The following is a 19,208-nucleotide window of genomic DNA, read 5'->3' on the forward strand; positions in this document are numbered from 1 at the left end:
ATTCTTTAAATATTCTTTAAAAAATTTCTTTAAAATATTTTCTTTAAAAATATTTTACTAAGCAAGCATTTTACATGAGATGGGCCAAACAGTAGGCAAGAAGTGATTAACATAGGGAAGTAACTTCCAGAAAATTACAGCTATATTTCTGCAGCAGATTTTAGAGGAAGATTACCCCTACCCATAACTAATATATGATCATAATGGGTAGTCAGTATGGTATGATACAACAGTTGACAACCACACCAAATTCCTATCCCCCTCAGTCTGCTGCTTGATTCTCTGCATTATTAATTCTCATCTCAATTTCCAAAGGTAATCAAAGAGTATGTTCTGATATTTCCACATAAATTAACAGAATTGCACACTTGTTAATTGACCAATTAGTTCTGAACCATCAGTTTATTAAATAAACTGGAGATACCTCTTTTCTTATAGGCTGTTTTCTCTTTTTTTTTTTTCTCAATATCAAATCCATTAGTCTCATAAGCATAAACGATCACAACTGTTTCTGGCTATACAATTAATTAACAGTTTAACAAACAGTACATTGACATATTTAAATGTTTCAACAATGCATCATAATGAGAGAGGGTCACCTCTAACCATCAAATACAGCTGCTAACTTCTCAACCCTGGAAACGTAGTCCTACCACTCAGCTTTCTTAGTATGGCAGTTGACAGAAGTTAATAATTCTCTTCAAGATATCTTCAATACAAGATAAAAGTTAAACACAGTGTCTTAGGAAAGTCCTCTAAGAATTTTATTTCTTTCTTAGACAATCTCTTTCTAGCCATGATTGTGAAATACTCTACAAAATGATAGTTAATCTGCCTCTTTCTCAAGATTTTATTCCATCTTAAAATACCTTAGTTATATCTATAGCGTTTATGGAAGGAGTTATTGAGTCTGCTCTATTGAAATATGTTTCAATATTACAAGAATTGATTTCATCTATATAGGATACATCCTGCATGAACATAGATGTTCAGTGTTACTGTTGCTGAAAAATTAAAAAAAAAAAACAACCTATTCATTTTGCAGCCAAACTGTTGATGAGACAACCCAAACTTAGGTAAACTGGTACTTGAACAATCCTTTTTTCCAGAGAATGTATTATATTGACATGGGTTTAAGAACTCATGGCCACCTCCTTTCTACAATGACATATTGGAGTGGGACTTTATAAAAGATTAAGATTCAGTGTGGGGGAAGATACATTTAAGGAAGAGATAACAACTTTGGATTTGATTATCCTACTCCATTATGAGCATGACTTGGTTTTCAAAGGCTTTGCCAATAAAAGTTCTGTAAGGTCCATTCAACTTGGAAAGGTTTTAAGTATAACGTCTAGAAATGGACTGCATGCTTTGTGTCCAAAGACCAATTTAACTAAATTCAAAGAGGTTTTTCACCAATTTAAAAGATCATTTATCAAGTTCTAAAGGTGTTGTATTCTATGTTGTTGGAGGGGCCATCCCTGCCAGTGAAATCACAGGATATTTGAAGTATTAAAGCTTTATTTAAACTGAATATCTACACAAATTTGTGGACTAGAGGGGCAGCCACCTTGAAATTCTCCCAACATTCCCCTCCAAACAATTTTCAAATACTGCCTCAAGTTAAAATTTGGATTGTAGAGCCAACAAAAAGTAGGGGTGAGAATTTTTTTGGCCTAAGAAAACTTAAGAGGTAGGTAGAAGTCTGTAACACCAGAGTAGAAGCCTGGTAGAGGTCTGTCTGTCTGGACCCCACATACTCTCTGGCACCAACAATAGTTGTAACAACAGCAGCACCAGCAGAAGCATCTTTGGGAGCTCTCAGCCCTAATACACTAAAAGGGTCAGAAAACTGACCAGAAAGAGATTATAAGAGACCCTTCGCTGGCATTGGGTACAGCTGGCACTGATTGGCAACTCTATTACCCTCACACAGTTCTGGGTCCTAGTTTCAGGGTGGAGAGGACTGCTTGGAGTTGATGACAAGGGAGCATAGGCCCTGGTTGCAGTACCAAAGCAATGAGGACTGCTAACAGGTCCACCTGCAAGGGAGCAGGAACACTTCCTCAGTAAAGACCAGAGCACAGACCAAAAGAATAGTGACCATACCTCTCCCAGGATCACATCATCTTGAAAGCACCAAAAACTTGCAGATGTCCAGAATTAGTTCTCAAAACAGCTGCATGAACAAGCTTAAAAATGGGATAGTGCATCCCCAACCCTCGATGAGCAGAACCCAACTTTTTTTCTTTTTAGTATAACAAACTAATAGAGTTTTACTTTTCTTATTTAGAGTAAAACACACTGAAACTCATATTAATCCCATGTAAATCTTTATCCTGTTGATATTTTCTTTTCCAGGACCCCTCAAGACTTAGAAGTGACTCTGAGTACTCATTCCATTTATAATTTGCTCTCCAAATGTGTACACTACTCTTTGGGGAAAGTCTATCTTCTACATCTTTAAATACCCAGGAATGCCTTCTTCCCACTTTGCACACACATGTTTATTGATTGATTGATAAGAGCTAAATGAACACATGTTAACTTCATGGGGAAAGAAGAGGCAGAACCATTTATAGGCCCAGGACTAGCTCTAAGGACAACTCTAGAGGAGGGAAAGTTCATAGATAGGATTGGAGATTTGCAGCTGAAAAGGACTTCAAGGGCTATCTAGTCTAAACTCTATTTTAGAGATAAAGAAACTGAGGCCTAGAGAAATGAAATGATTTGCCCGAGAACACTTAGTAATTGGCAGAGTTGAGAATTGATCCAAGGTCTTCTGACTCCAGATTCCATTGCACCATGTTACATTCCTGCCCTCTTTGCTTTTCTAACCTCTCATATCTATTCAGATAAACAGTAAATTCAATTCAACAAGAATTTATTAAGTATCTATTAAGTGCAAGACCCAGGTAATGGGAAGGCAAAGATTTGGTTCTGGTCTTTTCCCTACCCCTACCAAGAATAAGCAGGCTAAGTATAATCCCTTTGCCCAAGTGATAACACTTGAGATAAATAAAGACAGTTATAATGCTAGCCCACCTAAATCTTTATTTCTCTAAACTAAACATCCCCAGATCCTTTAATCAATACGTACATGGAATGATCTTGTAACTCTTTCTCGTTCTAGCTTCCTCTGCTACATAGGGAGATTAGGTGTTGTATAAATGGAACAGTTCTGAATTTGTTTCCAGAAGACTTGAATTTGAATCTGTCTCTACTCCCTTACCTGGGTGACCTTATGCAAGTCATTTACCACGTTGGGGACTGAATTTTCTCATCTACAAAGCATGAGAATTAAACTAGATGGCCTCAAGGGTCCTTTCCAATTCTGTCACTAATATTACATACACTCTCTCCTCATTGTTCCTTACTATATTTATGAGTTATACTCTGGTGCAAGCATGGGCATTCTGTGTTGGCTTACCATGCAGTTGGGAGAAGGCTTTTTCCATTGGCTGCATACTCCATGTAGGAGTGTGTGTGTGTGTGTGTGTGTGTGTGTGTGTGTGTGTGTGTGTGTGTGTCTGTGTGTAAAGCTACCTACCTGGAACACTCTTGATCTCTTTCTTCTTTGGGCAGCCTGGGATGAAGCACTTGTTCACTCACTGAATGACATGATACAATAAGCAAGGAAGGAACTGAGGGCCACATTCCTCTCCCCTTAGGTTAGGGGTGGGGAACCTGCAGCCTCAAGACCACATGTGGCCTTCTACGTCCTTGTGTGCAACTTTTTGACTGAGTCCAAATTTTATAGAACAAATCCTTTTATTAAGGGGATTTGTTCTGTGAAGTCTAGATTTAGTCCAAAGGCTGTACTTGAGGACCTAGAGGGCCACATATGGCCTTGAGGCTACAGATTCCCTACCCCTGGCATAGACCTTGTCAAGAGAGTTAGGAAACTAAGGCAAAATCTGCTGCTTGCTTTTTATAAAAGGCCACTGTTTCTCCCTACTGTCCATGACTCTAGAAAATAAACTGTGCCTCAATTATTGCTTATTTAAAATTACATTTTTACAAAGCTATTTAGTACCTGACACAGAAAAACAATCACAAGTAATTTATTTTTGAGAATCATTTAACATGAAATTATGCAAATAAAATTTGTATAAACACAAATCCACATTTGTCATAACACAGATGGCAAAGGACAAAGTAAAAACCAAAAAAAAAAAAACAACTAAATAAGCTGTTACACTTAATTAGACACAGTGGTATCATGTACATTAAAAGTCTTTTACCAAATAGTTATCTCAGATCAATAGAAAACCACTCTCCATTCAATGCCACCATCCTGCAAGATATGTTGCTGTAGCATCTGTACCTGTTTTCTCCATGTCCCCATTTAATGTGATTGGTAATTGTTTTGGTGATCACCACCCCCTCTAGGTGCTTTGCTGTACATGCTTTGTTGACCACTATATTCTGCCTAACCCTGTCCATATCCATAGTTCCCACTGTTATACCCAGTATAATTATAACCACCATAGCCACTGTAGTTTTGATCACCATCACAGGCATTATTATAACTTCCATATCCTGGATCATATTAGATATTAAATCCTTGATTCAAGTTTTGGCCTTGGCCTCAAGCACAACCCCTTCTTCCACTTACATGCCAACTGAAGTGCCCCTTCCTCCTTTCTATCGTTGCTGTTGTTGCCTTCATATCTCCTTTAGGCTAGGCAACTTTGATTTCACACTTCTCAGAACCAATCTGATGATTCATTTTTTCTAAAAATTTCTTTACTGGTTCTTCATATTTATCATATATAATAAACAGAATCCTCTTCTTTCATTTGTTTTTGTGAGTCTTGATGGAAATCAGGGAAGCTAAAAGGCAGAGGTGAGGGGGTAGAGCACTACGGAAATGAAGGACAGCCAATGCTAAGACAAGGAGATTGGAGATCCTGGAATTGCAAGAAGCAACATCCCAGTGAGGTCTATAATATAAAAATAATTATATTCAATTTTATAGATGAAGAAATTGAGCTGAGAGAAGAAACACATCCAAATTCATGCAGCTGGTAGGCTTTAGACACAGGACTCAAATGCATACTTTATGGCTCCTTCACCAATGTTTTTTGTTTTTGTTTTTGTTTTTGTTTTTTTCCACAAGGCCATACATCCTTCATAAAATACTGCCTCTAAGAAAGTCTTACAGATCTTTCTCCTGCTTCAACAGCATTTCTTTCCCTTTAATTCTTGCTTCAGTTTACCCAGGCTCATCTTCCTGTTCATGTCTCCCTAACTAGCTCTGTCCTCCTCTTGAAATCCTATCTTATTCAAGAGGCTTTTCCTGGTCCCCTCAGTTGGTCCTCAGTCTGAAATTACTACTCATATACTCCCTATATATCTTACATATATCCACTGATTCCATTGATTTAGATGTTGCCTCTGTCATTAGAATATTAGCTCCTTTAGGACAGGGAGTTCTCTCTCTCTCTCTCTCTCTCTCTCTCTCTCTCTCTCTCTCTCTCTCTCTCTCTCTCTCTCTCTCTCTCTCTCTCTCTCCCCCCAACAGTTAAAAAGATTTCTGGCCCTTTTTAAATATTAAATGCTTAATAAATGCTTTTTGATTGATTTATCAATTGATCATATCCCCCAGCCTGATCCTTTTTTGTTCATTACCCTTTCAACCTGACCTTGTAGCTTTTACCTGGTTATCAGTGTTTATATTGTCCTTTTAAGATTTCTTTTTTTAAAGTTATTTTATAAATTTTATTGGACAGCATTCTTAAGAAACTTGAATCAGTTTTTATGTATGTGTTTTATTTAAAAGCATAGCATCTTACACTTGACAATTAACATACTCAAACTCTCATAAAGTATAGCTCCTAATTATGAGAAACTGAATATAGTGGATTAGATGCTACACTTGGGAGGCAGAAAGACCTGAGTTCCAATTCTATTTCAGACATGTGCTACTTACATGACTTAAGGTAAGAGCTCTCTGTACCTGAGTTTCCTCATCTGTAAAATAAGCAGGTCAGATGTCTCTCAAAGGTTGCTTCTAGCTCTAAATCTATGAAAATAATAGTAACAATAAAAACAGCTAGCAGGTATGTAGTGTTTTAAGGTTTGTAAAATATTTTGTAAGTCTTATTTTATCCTCTCAGTGACTCTGGGTGGGGGGAGGGAGGGTATGTACTACTATTATCCTCATTTTACAGAAGAGGAAACTGAGGTGAAAAGAGAGTAAGTGATTTTCCCAGGCTCATACAATTAGCAAGTGTCTGAGGCTGATATTTAAAAGGAACTGGACTCAAAGTCCAAAAGACCTAGGTTCAAATCTTGCCTCTAGGACTTATTTTTTTTTCTTTTTCTTTTCTTTCTTTTTTTTTCTTTTTTATTTTTGAGACAATTGGTGTTAAGTGACTTGCCCAGGGTCACATACCTATTAAGTGTCTGAGGCCTCATTTGAACCCAGGTCCTCCTGACTCCAGGGCTGGTACTCTATCCACCGTATCACCTAGCTGCCTTTTGTTTGTTTGTTTGTTTGTTTGGGAGAGAGCAGTTTTGGTGGAATGATGAAGCCAGAAGCCAGATTGTAAGGCATTAAGAAGAATGAGAGGAGAGAAAGTGGAGACACCTATTTGCGTCTCTATGTAAATAATTCCTAGATCTATTACCCTAACCTCACTACCCAGTTTCATTCTCACATCACCAACTTAAGCACCAAGGACCTCGTACAATTTATTTCACTTTCCTGAGACTTAGTTTCCTCATCTGTCAAATGGGGTAGTTATGCTTGTTTCCTACCTCATAGAGTTGCTATGACAAAAGTATATTTTTTGTTTTTAGTCTTAAAGTTCTACATAAACATGTTTTTATTGTATCAACTCACATACTACCTAGGCTCAATTGTATTACCCAAAGTTTGTCCATAGCCAGGAAAAGCTCACAATGCAGCCTAGCAGTCTGGCGTTCACCCAGTCCAAGGTATACACGTAATACCACATACAAATAAAATGATAGTATTGTAGCCATGAACAGTTGTCATGGTTTAGAGATTAGAAATCCTGAATTCTGTTTCTGGCTTTGCCACTGACAGACTTTGTACAAGTCAATTAACCTCCCTGAAACGATCCTCACTACCTTTCCATTTCAAGGTAGAATTTTGAAGACTTATATGAATATAAATTAGTGGGAAATTATGTATTAAGTGGGCTGAGATCCTAGACTGAAAGGAGATAAAAATAGACCCCCAGCAGACACCCAGGGGATGTGATAGCAGTCAGCGTTCCCTGAAGATTCTGGAGATGTTGCCCATTTTTATGGTATTCCACAGTATTCCCAAGTTACCATTTAGAGCAACCCTCTAAAAGGCACATCTTATTACTTGATTAACTCAGCTCATTACAAAACACCTTATTTACTGAATACACAGCCGATGACAGACTGTGGTATGAATACCAGTGTTGCTTCAAAAGAACCAGCAGTGATTTTCACTTATGGCTAAGTACCTCTATTGATATAAATTTCATGGAAAGAAATGTATGTGTTTACAAAGGCCCTTATGCTAAAAAGCTGCACCAAACTTTCTCATCAGTCCTTCATCTAGGTTAGGTTTTGTTCTCCCAAGTTACACTTTCTCTTCACATGGCCATTCAAGGTTACTGAATGCAAAAGTAATGTGTCCGTATTCTATTTTCTCTCATATAGTGAATAAATGGTGGGGAGAGGGGGAGGAGATGTTCATTTTAAAATATGAAACTTTAATTAAGGGCACCCATAAAAGGTTTGGCAAAAGAACATTTTGCAGAATGTTATTCAATGTTGCCACCTTCAGGTGAAATTTTATAATAGCAGCTAAAGCCTGTGGACCAAACGTGATTCTAGAAAGGAATGATCTTTCCATAATTAGACATTCAAACTACATTAATGGTTTCATGTCTGTTACTATTATGGAATCCTTTAAAAGACTCTTACAGATCAACTTTGAAGAAAAATGTTCAGTTTCTGAAGTAGGTGACTGGCATTTTACCGAGGAAAAAATAAGTTAGGAGGCGTATATTTCATTTCTACCCTTACGTGCTAAAATATAATATCATTAAAAAATAAAAGCAAGCCAGATAGTAGTTAGATATCTCCCTGTCCCACCCCCCCATTTCCTCTTTCCTGTTGAATTAAAAGAGAAGAGTGAAAAACTCTTTCTTACATGACAGTTTTACTTCCAGCTGTTTTGAATGCTTACTACAAAAAGCAATGACATAACCAGTAACCAGGGTGGAGAAATAGGTTTGCTTTTTCTTTTGGATCACTTTTGTTGTTGTTGTTATGCTTTTATTCCCCCATTCTCTAGTTGTGATTTCAGGCAGCATCTGTTCTACCAGCTAACCCTAGGGAAACTTGGGGAAAAGGAAATGTCATTTTTTGAGCTGGTATCCTGGCTCTGGACAATACAAGAGGGTTGCTGTTATTAGGTTATTGATTGGAAGGCACTATGATGTCTTTCCCCAAAGTTCCATCTTCTGTGAAAAAAACACCCTTCTGAAATACAGTATTGTGTCAATGTTCCTTTATGTCATGAAGAGGGGGGAAAAAAATACTGCACATTTGTTCTGGGAAGAATGACTAGTGAATTACTTCTGTTCCCCTGGAAAGGGGGTGGGGGAAACATTGAAAGAGTTATTGAACCCTCTCCTCACAGTTGAGCACGGGAGTGGGTTCTAGTTATTTATTGTTCATGGCAGTACAAGGAGAAACTACAAAGCAACACCAGAGGCTTTTGCAGATAGTTTAAGGAAATGGTCTCATTACTTTCTAATCACCCCTTCAGCTATCTGGGGGAATCTTATTTCTATTCTAAAGTTAAGTGATTTCCCAGTATAACATATATGGGGACTTAAAAAGTAATTCACAAGACTTTGATCAACAAGAAAGGGAGCTTTCAACTAAAAGAGCTAGTTTTACCATATTACAACATTTTTTAAATAGAGGAATTAGAAATAACTGTCACAACAGAAGAAATATTGGTGACATAGGAGAACTGGAATTACTCAAAGCAAAAGCCCATATTCTCAGATCTAGGAATGGTAGAATTAACAAAAGGGAAGAACCACAGGATGCTGAGATCTAATTTCTGCATATATATGTATATATGTTTGTGTATGTTCATATATGTGTATAAACACACACACACATGCACACACACACACACACACACACACACACACACACACACATTAGTTAAGAACAACAACAAAGTACCTTGAACTTAATAAGATGATCTGCAGCTTTACCCCGGTGACAAAAGATCATGTGAGTGTGCTAATTAGAATGTGAAGTCACTTTTTTTTTAAATGGCTTACTCTCCAAGCTATTTTTTTTCCAACACCATAATTAATACCCTAATTACAAATTACCCACACAAAATCTCATGAGGACTACAGCAAGTGATGTCACTCCCCTCCACCCCACCAGTAGTATTCTAATAAGTTGATATTCTTACACTGGAAAACAGTGGTTAAATTTGACCCTGTTTTTTTCTTCCCATTCTCCCAAGAAGGGATGCGATGACATCCACATCTCAAAAGAGTTGGGATTGTGTGACAGGCAGATTACACATGGTCAGTCAAATATTCTACCACACCACAGGCTTATACTTTCACAAGCCTTTTGCAAAGCCAAAATCTTCTTTGCTCTTTTAGGTACTTGAGAGACCTGAATAATTGCTCCCTTAATATGAGCTCATGGGAGTTATGCAGGCTTTCAAAATTAATATTTCTAAATATATCCAAACTTGAGAATGACAGCACAGCAAAGCCTTCGAAAATCTGGATTCAAGACTGGCCCTGTCACATACTGGCTGTGTGCCCTTAGGCAAATCACTTACCCTCTCAGTACTCTAGGTAACTGTAAGATTATAAATTGCAAAGAATGTATCAAACTACTTCTGAAGGAGCAATTTCCTCATATGAGAATTTCCTACAACAATGAAAGTATAAATCCAATTCCTAGTCCTATCCCCAAATTCAAATTTATATGAATACCTATTCCTAAAATCTCATGAAGAGGCAGCATGGCACGTAGTGGGTAGAGGATCAAAATTGTAGTCAGAAAGAGTGAGGTTCAGGTTTTGCCTCTGGCACATATGGTTGGGTGACCTGGAGTACCGAAGCTCTCAGTGCCCCAGTACAATCGGATTTATATAACCACGTATCTGCTTCACTAGAGGGAGGTTCCACGATGGATTTTTAACTAAGTAGATGAAGTCACAAGTCTGACCAAATAAAAACCAAAGTATAGGCAGCATGGCAGGGTAGTGGGACTGTCCTACAAGGGAACTAGGGAAAGTCAATGGTGAACTTAGCGTGACACAATGATTGGTTCAATCAATCGATTACCAAACACTGATGAAGCATGTGTCAAGTACTGTGCTAAGCGCTGATTCATGGAGTAGTGATGTTTCAGTATAGGCCTACATGTTCTCTGCTCTATTTTGAGTGTTCAGTTTGAAGAATCCCTCAGACACCAGGATAAATGTATCTTAAATGAGACAATGTCCGTGAGCTAATTGAGAAAAGAAGCTAGTCTTAGAGGACGTAGCCAAAGAAAGGGCTTTGTGAAGTTCTATCAAAGGAAGGAAATGTGAGACAAATAGTGGGGGAGAAAAAGAGCTGTCACTTGTAATCTTGCTCTACCCAGGAGCTCAGAGTGCTCTTTAGGTGTCTGCAGAGAATCATATGGTGGCTCAGTACTTACCTGCTCTAGATACCCATGCACATTGGCACTAATCAATGTAAAACATTTATCAAGCCATAAAACTGTAACTACCAAAGGTCATGACTACTTAAAATAGGTACATTTAAAACCCTGACCCCTTCTTCTTGCATGCATGCCACCCTCAGCCTCTGCTCCCTCTTTTTGTTCAGATTTCCTCTCTACCCTCTGATCCATGGATACTAGGGTCATAAATCTATATTAGAAGGGACTTCAGAGGCCATAAAATCCAATTGCATTTTACAGAGGAGGAAATTGAGTCCCAGGGAAGCTAAGTGACTTATCCACATAACACCTAGAACAACCTCTTCTTTTGACAGATGAGGAGACTAAGGTCCAGGGAAGCCAAGTGATTTGTTCATGGTCACACAGATAGGAAGCTTCAAAGGAAGTATTTGAATTCAGGTCCTCTAGTTCCAAATATAATTTTCTGGCATAGTCTTCTATGTATAACTTCTAAGCTGAAGCTAGGTTGCATCTGAGGCTACATATAAATTCTACATGTCAATAAAATAGTTCATTGATCTGATGTAGTCAATATTTTTGATTGGATGTTCTGTCTCAACTAGAATTAAGAGAGGTTGGGAAAGACTTTCTGTAGAAGATGAGGTCAACTTCATCTTTGTTTTGTGTGCCTAGAACTTAACACAATTCTTAGCATACAGGAAGCTTAATAAAAGATTATTTATTATTTTTCATTAAATTTGAAATGTAATTTGGGCTAGGTAACATTGACTTAGTTGAACCCTTACCCAAAGCAAGCACCCAAATTAGAAAAAATGCTACAATGAAATACAGGAGACGTTACAGGGAAATGAGTGCTGGTTTTGGAGGCAGATTTCTGTTCAGATCCTTATTGGTGCTTACTGCCTATGTGACTTTAGCCAAGCCTCTCTAGTCCTTAATTATTGACCTCAGACAAGCCTCTCTAGTGGCCTTGATTATTTCCTGTTTATCTTGTATATGGCTTATTTGTACATATTTGTTAGTTCCTTGTTTCCCCCATTAGACTGTGAGCTTCTTGAGGGTAGGAACTGTTTTTTGCCTCTTTTTGTATCCCCAGCACTTACCACAGTGCCTCATATATAATAGATACTTAGTGAACATTTATTGATTGACTAGCTGACTCTGACCTCAAAGAACTCACATTCTCTTGGGTGAGACAATAAGTACTCATATTGTCACAAACAGCCTATATTGTACTTTATACTTTATAGTGCTATTGGACTCACAATATATACAAAATCAATACAAGGTCATGGTGGAAAGGGAGTGAGGCATTATCACCTGGGGAATAAGAAAAGGTAGGTGGGGCTGTTTGAGGTGAGCCTAGAGAAAATTAAAGGTTCTAAGAGTCAAGTTTGAGGGGGTAAGTGTATGGGGGACAGCCTATCGAAAGATATGGAGATGAGAAATAGAATGGTATGCATGAGGTACATATAGCCCGAAATGTTTGTCCATGCTATAGATAGCATGAGAATGAGAATAATTTATAAAATCTGAACCGGCATGTTGGAGCCAGGTTATAAAGGATTTTAATGCCAAATAGAGAAATTTATATTCAAAACTAGAGGTAGTCAGGAGCCACAGAAGACTATTGAGCAGGAGTGATATGATCAGACCTTTGATTTAAGAGTATCACTTTGATATTTATTCACTGCTGTGTGAAGAATGAATTGGTGAGGCAAGAGATGAGACAAGGAGACTAGTTTGAGTCTATTACTGTTACAACTGTCCAGGAAAGAGATGAGGGTCAGAACTAGGGTAACAGCCCTGCAAGTTCATCATTTGCCACTCTCTTCTGCTTTCCCCCAGTATTTAACAAGGCCTTGCCAAAGTTAACCCCTCTATATGTACATTTGATCTCCTCTCCAGTCTTCTTCAGAAGATTACATCTACAATTGTCCCCTCTCTCTCCCTATCAATTTATTCCTTGCTTTTATTTTCCTCAAACATGCTCATTTCTACAATTATTTAGAAAAAAATCAGTAGACTCTACCATTCCTTTAAGCAATGAACGCACAATATCTTTTCTCCCTTTCTCCGTCAAACTACTTGAAAAACGTGTCTATACTTGCTGCCTCCCCTTCTTTTTCTTTCAGCTAATCTTCAACTCCTTACAAGCTGTTTTCTGACTTCATCATTCAATTGAAACTTTTTTTCTCTCTAAAGTTGTTAAATCCAGTGGTCTTTTCTAAGTCTTAATCCTTCTTGCTCTCTCTGCTGGATATTGGATACTATCTCCTCTTTGTGGTTCTGTGACAATGTTCTCCTATTTTATCTCCTCCCTGCCTGAATGTGCTTTCTTAGTTTTCTTTGTTGGCACCTCATCCACATGACACTCCTAAACACAAATGTAACCCAAGGTTCTTTCCCAGATTCTCCTTTTTTTTCTCTCTACAGACTCTCCAGGTAACTTTATCAGCTTCCATGAATTTAACTATCATCTCTATGAAGATGATGGTAGATAGATAGTTATGAACACACATATATGTATAAGTATGTATCCATCAATATATGTATGTATATGTATATATATATATATATGTGCATGTGTGTACATATGCATATGTATGTGTGTGTATTTATTTATTTATGCATTCACACATTCACGGTATCTCACCTAAGCTTGACTACTATGACACTAACTGTCTGCTAGAAATTTCAAACTGGATGTCCCCAGAGATATCTGAAGTTCAACTGACTATCTTTTCCCTTAAACCTTCCTCTTGTCCAACCTTCCCTATTTCTGTTGAATGTATTGTCATCCTTCAAGTTACCCAAATTTGTAAGCTCAGTATCATCCTGAAATTACATCCTTGCAACCTCCCTTTCCCTCACCCCACATAACCAATCAACTGAAAAATCTTGCTGTTAAAACCTCTACATCTCTCACATATGATTCTTTTCCACTCAGTTACACTTTAGTCCAGGCCCTTAATAGTTCTTGCCTAGGTTATTGAAAGAACCTCTTAATTGCCTCAAATCCCTCAATTCCATTCCGTCTTTACACTGCTATCAAAATAATTTCCATAAACTCATATCTGACCATGTGACTCTCCTACTCAGTCAACTCCAAGAGCTTCCTCATGCCACTAAGAAAAAGTAGAAATTCCTCTCTCTGCCTCTTAAAGAGCTGCCTTCCACCAACCTTTCTTTCCAGCCATACTGGAAACCTGGTCATTTACCACATTCTATAATCCAACCAAACTGACTTTTTTTCTGTTCTTCACACAAAATACTGTCTTTCCTATCTCTCTCCCTTTCTACACACCTATAATGTACTTCCCTTTCATCTCTATACTTCATAACGTCCTTGTCTTTTAATACGCGGCTCAAGCACTGTCTTCTGCATGAATACGTACTCTTCCAAATGCTAGTGCCTTCTGACCCCTCCAAATGCTGGTGTCTTCTCTCCCAAACTACCTATTTATTATTTAACTACTTTGTATATAGAACATGGGCCTAGAATCAAAAAGACCTGAGTCGAAATCCAGCCTCATACACTTGCTCTGTGTATGTGATCCCTGGTAAGCCATTTAACCTCTGTCTGTCTTAATGTCTCATCTGTAAAATGGGGATAATAGCACCTACATCCCAGTATTATTGTAGATAGGTTGCTTCCTCCATGAAATTCCTCCCTCCTGTCCTGATTAGCAGTGCCCTCAATTATACTTTACATCAAAGAACTGACTCCTGGTAAGGCTATGTCAATCTACTCTCCTTGGCTTTATTCATGATCCTTGTAAGTTTCCAAAACAAAATATCCCTCCTTGGCCACCACTCCCTTATGCATAATTGTTCCCTATTAGGATGTAAACTCTTTGAGAAGTAGAGAAGTCCTTAAGGATAGCAAGGACTGTCTTCTCTTGTTTCTATGTCTCTAGACTTTTGTCCTGCCATTAGACTTCGATGACTCAGGAAGACAGAGTAAGACTGAGGATTTTGTGCAATTCTGCCTGACCTAAAACCAATTCACATACAAGTCAAGACATCACTCATGATGTCATTGGTCCTCTTCAAAAGCAAAGGACAAACAATAACATGTTTCTGGAGCTTGGCACAATGCTTGACACATTATCAGTGCTTAATAAGTGCTCTTTCAGTCATTCATTGTGGGTGTTGAATCTAACCCTTTCACTCTCTCTACTAGAGTCATTAGGTGACAGGTGACAAAATGGAGCCATGTTCCAGGTTTAACTGCCAGAACCTTACAATGTTCTATCCTTTAATACCAAATAGTCACTGAAAGTCATTTCTCAGAAAACTAGATTTGCTCACCCTTGCCCTCCTTTACAGAAAACACAAAGATTCTTAAAAGAGGGCACACAAAATTTATGTGCCAATCGAGCATCAAGAAAATTGCTCTTCTTAACCAATTCTGGGTCTTTTATTTTGTGGGGACCACCAAGGGATAACTCAATGCAAAACTCTCTTGCTGGTTTTACCAGAAGTCCTAGATTAAGGAAACCAATACCAAGGGCTGAAGGGGTACCAACCTTCCCTACCCTTTCCTCAACATTTAAGATCAAGTGACTAAATGGACAAATGTATGACATAAGCCTCATTCCACTAAAAGGGAAAAGTAAAACCCAATATACAACTCAGATCAAACAATCAACAAGTATTTATTAAATGCTAATCACATGCCAGGCATTGTGTTAAGTGGCGAGGATCAAAGAATGGCAAAAGACTGTTCTTGCCCATGAGGAGCTCACAATCTAATGGGGGAGACAACATGCAAACAAACATGTACAAACAAGCAGGATAAATAGGAAATACCTAATATGTATATCTCAGGGTAAACTTTTAGAGGATATAATATAACAGGCTATATCTCAAATGAATAGCAAGTATAGAGAATAGTGAAGGTCTCAGGTATACCTCAGGTGCTCTCAGATGAAAAGATGACCCTCAAGGTCTAAAGAATCTCTGATTTCCCTGACAGCTATTGGCTTACTAAGGATTTCAACAGGCTAGAATGATGAGCCCAAACAAATGAGATAAACAGTAAAAAGAATGAAAGTAAATTCCACAATTTAGGTTCAAAAAATCAATAGAACCAATAGAAAGGTACCTGATTAAAAAGCATTTTGTATGAACAAGACCTCAAAGGCTTGGCTTATGTCAAACTTGATAGTAATTAACAATATGAGTCACTACAAAAAAAAAAGCTAATAAAATCTTTGGCTGCCTTAATACTATAGTATCCAGATAAAAAGATTTAATAGTTTACTGTGCTCTAGGTTAATCCAACCATATCTACTTGATCACATTTTAATTGCAATATGGACAAATTGATTTGCTTCCAAACTAGAATGGTAAGACATTTGTGATCCATTTCTATGAGTATCAATTAAAGGGTTATGATGTGGTTACTTTGGAGAAGAAAAGGAATTGAGGAAGAGAATCTGTCTTCAAATATTTAAAGGGTTCAGTATCTGGATGATGCCAGAGGGGAACCTTGATGGCACAATGGATAGAGGGCCAGACCTGGTGTCAGGAAAACAAATTTTCCTGGCCTCAGACAATTACAATTTGTGTGACGCTGGGCAAGTCGTACGTAAAATGAGCTGGAGAAGGAAATTGCAAACCACTCCACTGTCTTTGCCAAGAAAACCTCAAATGGGGTCCAAAGAGTAAGACATGACTGGAAAAGAACTGGACAAAAACAATACCAAGGTCAGAACCAGAATCAGAAGGTAGATTGTTTAGAGAGACAGATTTTAGCTAACTATTATGAACATTCTAACAGAACTATTTTAAAAAATGGAATGAGGTATTTTGCAAAGTGGCAAGTTCCCCATTGCTACAGAAGTAGAATTATTTAGTGAAAACAGTACTAATCTTAGAGTTAAAAGTCAATAGCTTGAATTTCAGTTCTGAAATTTACTATCTCTGTGACCATGAAGAACTCGTTTAATCTCTCTGAGCTACAGTTTCTTCACCTATGAAATCAGGGTAATTCTACTTGTTCTACTTACCTCATGGGTATCTAGATGGTACAGTGGATAGAGTTCCTGGCCTAAGGTCAGGACAACTTCCCTTTTGTGAGTTCAAATCCCGGCTCAGACATTTACTAGCTGTGTGACCCTGGGAAGTCACTTAACCGTGTTTGCCTCACTTTCCTCATCTGTAAAATGAGATGGAGAAAGAAGTGGCAAACCACTCCAGTGTCTTTGTCAAACCTACCCCAAATGGGGTCACAAAGAATCAGACATGACTGAAAAACAACTCAACAACTTAGCTCACAGTCCTGGTGTGGGGAAAATACTTTGCAAGTCTCAAAATACTGAAGAAATTATTATGATTGCTATTTAATTTGCTTCAACAAGAAATTATTGTTAAGGACCCAATATGTACCAGTCACTGTTCTGGGTACTGGTGACACAAAAATGAAATAGTCTCCATCCTCAAGGTGTTTACAGTATATTGAAGTAAAACCTCATTTACAGAGATAAGTCAACCGAAGGTATTTACCTCGTAAATACAAAATAGTTTCAGGAAGGTGTATTACCATTTGGATGAACAGGAAAGGCCTCATGTAGGACTTGGTACTTAAATATTAAATGAAATTAAAAATTCTATGAAGCAAGGTATAGAAAGAGATATTCCTAGGAATGATGAAGGGATTAAACATAAACATTATTATAAAGAGTGTTAAAGAGGGGATTCGGAAATGGTGTTCAATTCCATTCTCCCTCTATAATGCACCCAGTTAGTCCCCCATTATGCTTTATATAGTTAAATCTTTTATACTAACTTGAAAACTTGGAAATTGAGTCCTTTTTGACTCATAGTTAATCTCGGGATTGAGTCATAAGTCATTTGTTCAATTGTACAAAATTGGTACATGCCTATTTTTAATCCATCATCCCACAAAGTTTCCATGAAATTACTGTATCGATGACCTTACTTTTTGACATATCTTCTGACAGAGAGCATCAGAAGCCTGAAGAAATGTTGTTTTAACACTGTGGGACAGTTTTTCAATTCTTGTAGAACTTCTAACATGATTATTACTTGTCTTCTTTCAAGTCTCACTTATTTTCTCCCCCATAGATCCAGGATCATAAAATCCATGTGAATTGTCATGGTTGATGTATTGTCTTCTCTATAAGGGGCTGATTTGGAATATTTTTCTTCATAGACCAATTATTTATTTTTAAAATTACAATATAAATTCCACATTTATCCAGTTTAAGTGTACTAAAAATGCTAAAATAAAATTTCTAATGGGCTTCCTTAAAGTTGTGCTCTGATTGTTTTTTTTTTCTTATTAGACTTTTGATCTTATTGGTGTAGGACACTTCCAGGAAGGAATTGTCTCCACTAAAAAGATGAATAATACATCTCTTATAGTTTTAGATAGTAGCCTGATGGATTGATATTTATCTAGGGGCAAAGCTAGGACTTGAACCCTGGTCTCTTTGATCCAAATCAGCTCCATTTTCTTTAATAATGTCTTTAATTCATTTAATCCCACCTGTTTGGAGGCTAAAAGAATTTTGTTAGTTGTGATATAGAGGAAAGAACATTTGGTTTATAATTGCAAAGTCTGAGTTAGAATATTAACTCTCTTCCCTACTCTACATGTGACCTCTGGCAAGTCACTTACTCTTTTAAGGACTGAGCTTCCTTCCAAAAACAAAAAATGGAGGGGTTGATTTAGATGATCTCTGAAGTCCTTTCCATATCTAAATCCTAAGAGATATAGCCATAAAACCCCTGACTGAATGTATGTGGACCAGTCAAGTAGGGACAACATATTTTAGGAAGCTAATTCATATCTGGAAATTGGTCCAAAGAGAAAAGAGAGAACTAAAATCAGGCTCAGAAATTCAGAGGGTATGACCAGGAATCCAAATAGGGAGGAAACAATAACCAAAGAAATTGAGGTCCCAAGTCTGTGTTTCTAAAATGGAGAATCCAGAAATTGAGGACAAGAAATCTGGCTCAAAGAATTCACTCATATCAGGATTCCAGGACAGAAACTTTAGTAATCCCCACGACCTTATTTGTATGCCTAGAATGTAAACAATCATGGCAATTCACTTTGTTGTTGTCCCAATAATTAGAGCTCTACAAAGTGAAATAAATTGCCTCAGGAGATTGTAAGTTCCCCTCGCTGAAAATCTGCAAGCACAGCCTAGATTTGTCAGATATGTTGCAACAAGGATTTTTGTTTGAGCATGGGTTAAAATAAACGGCCTGTTAGCTCCCTTACAACTCTGAGAGTTTGTGACTATATGATTCTACATGCTAGATTTGGAATCAGGAGAACTAGGGTCAAGTTACATCTTTGACACTGTATGATTCTAGGCATACAAAGTCTCTGAGCTACTCTACTTTGACATCTGCAAAATGAAAAGCTTCAGATTGAAATATGATGATCTCTGACAGTGCTACTGGAGGAACTCTGGCAAGAAGAGGCTAAAAAGAGGAGGAAGAGCAAAAGTGGATGTCAAGTTATTAGGAGA

The 19,208-nt window shown here is 37.6% G+C and overlaps 1 pseudogene; it reads right to left on the bottom strand.

Moving 5' to 3' along the window:
- Positions 1 to 4,348: 4,348 nt before the first annotated feature.
- On the bottom strand, positions 4,349 to 16,717 carry LOC144457628 (heterogeneous nuclear ribonucleoprotein D-like pseudogene; annotated as a pseudogene).
- Positions 16,718 to 19,208: the final 2,491 nt, after the last annotated feature.

The sequence above is a fragment of the Phascolarctos cinereus genome, unplaced genomic scaffold, assembly GCF_003287225.1.
Source record: "Phascolarctos cinereus isolate Bilbo 61053 unplaced genomic scaffold, phaCin_HiC Scaffold_5;HRSCAF=322, whole genome shotgun sequence".
In the NCBI taxonomy this organism is placed as follows: domain Eukaryota; kingdom Metazoa; phylum Chordata; class Mammalia; order Diprotodontia; family Phascolarctidae; genus Phascolarctos; species Phascolarctos cinereus.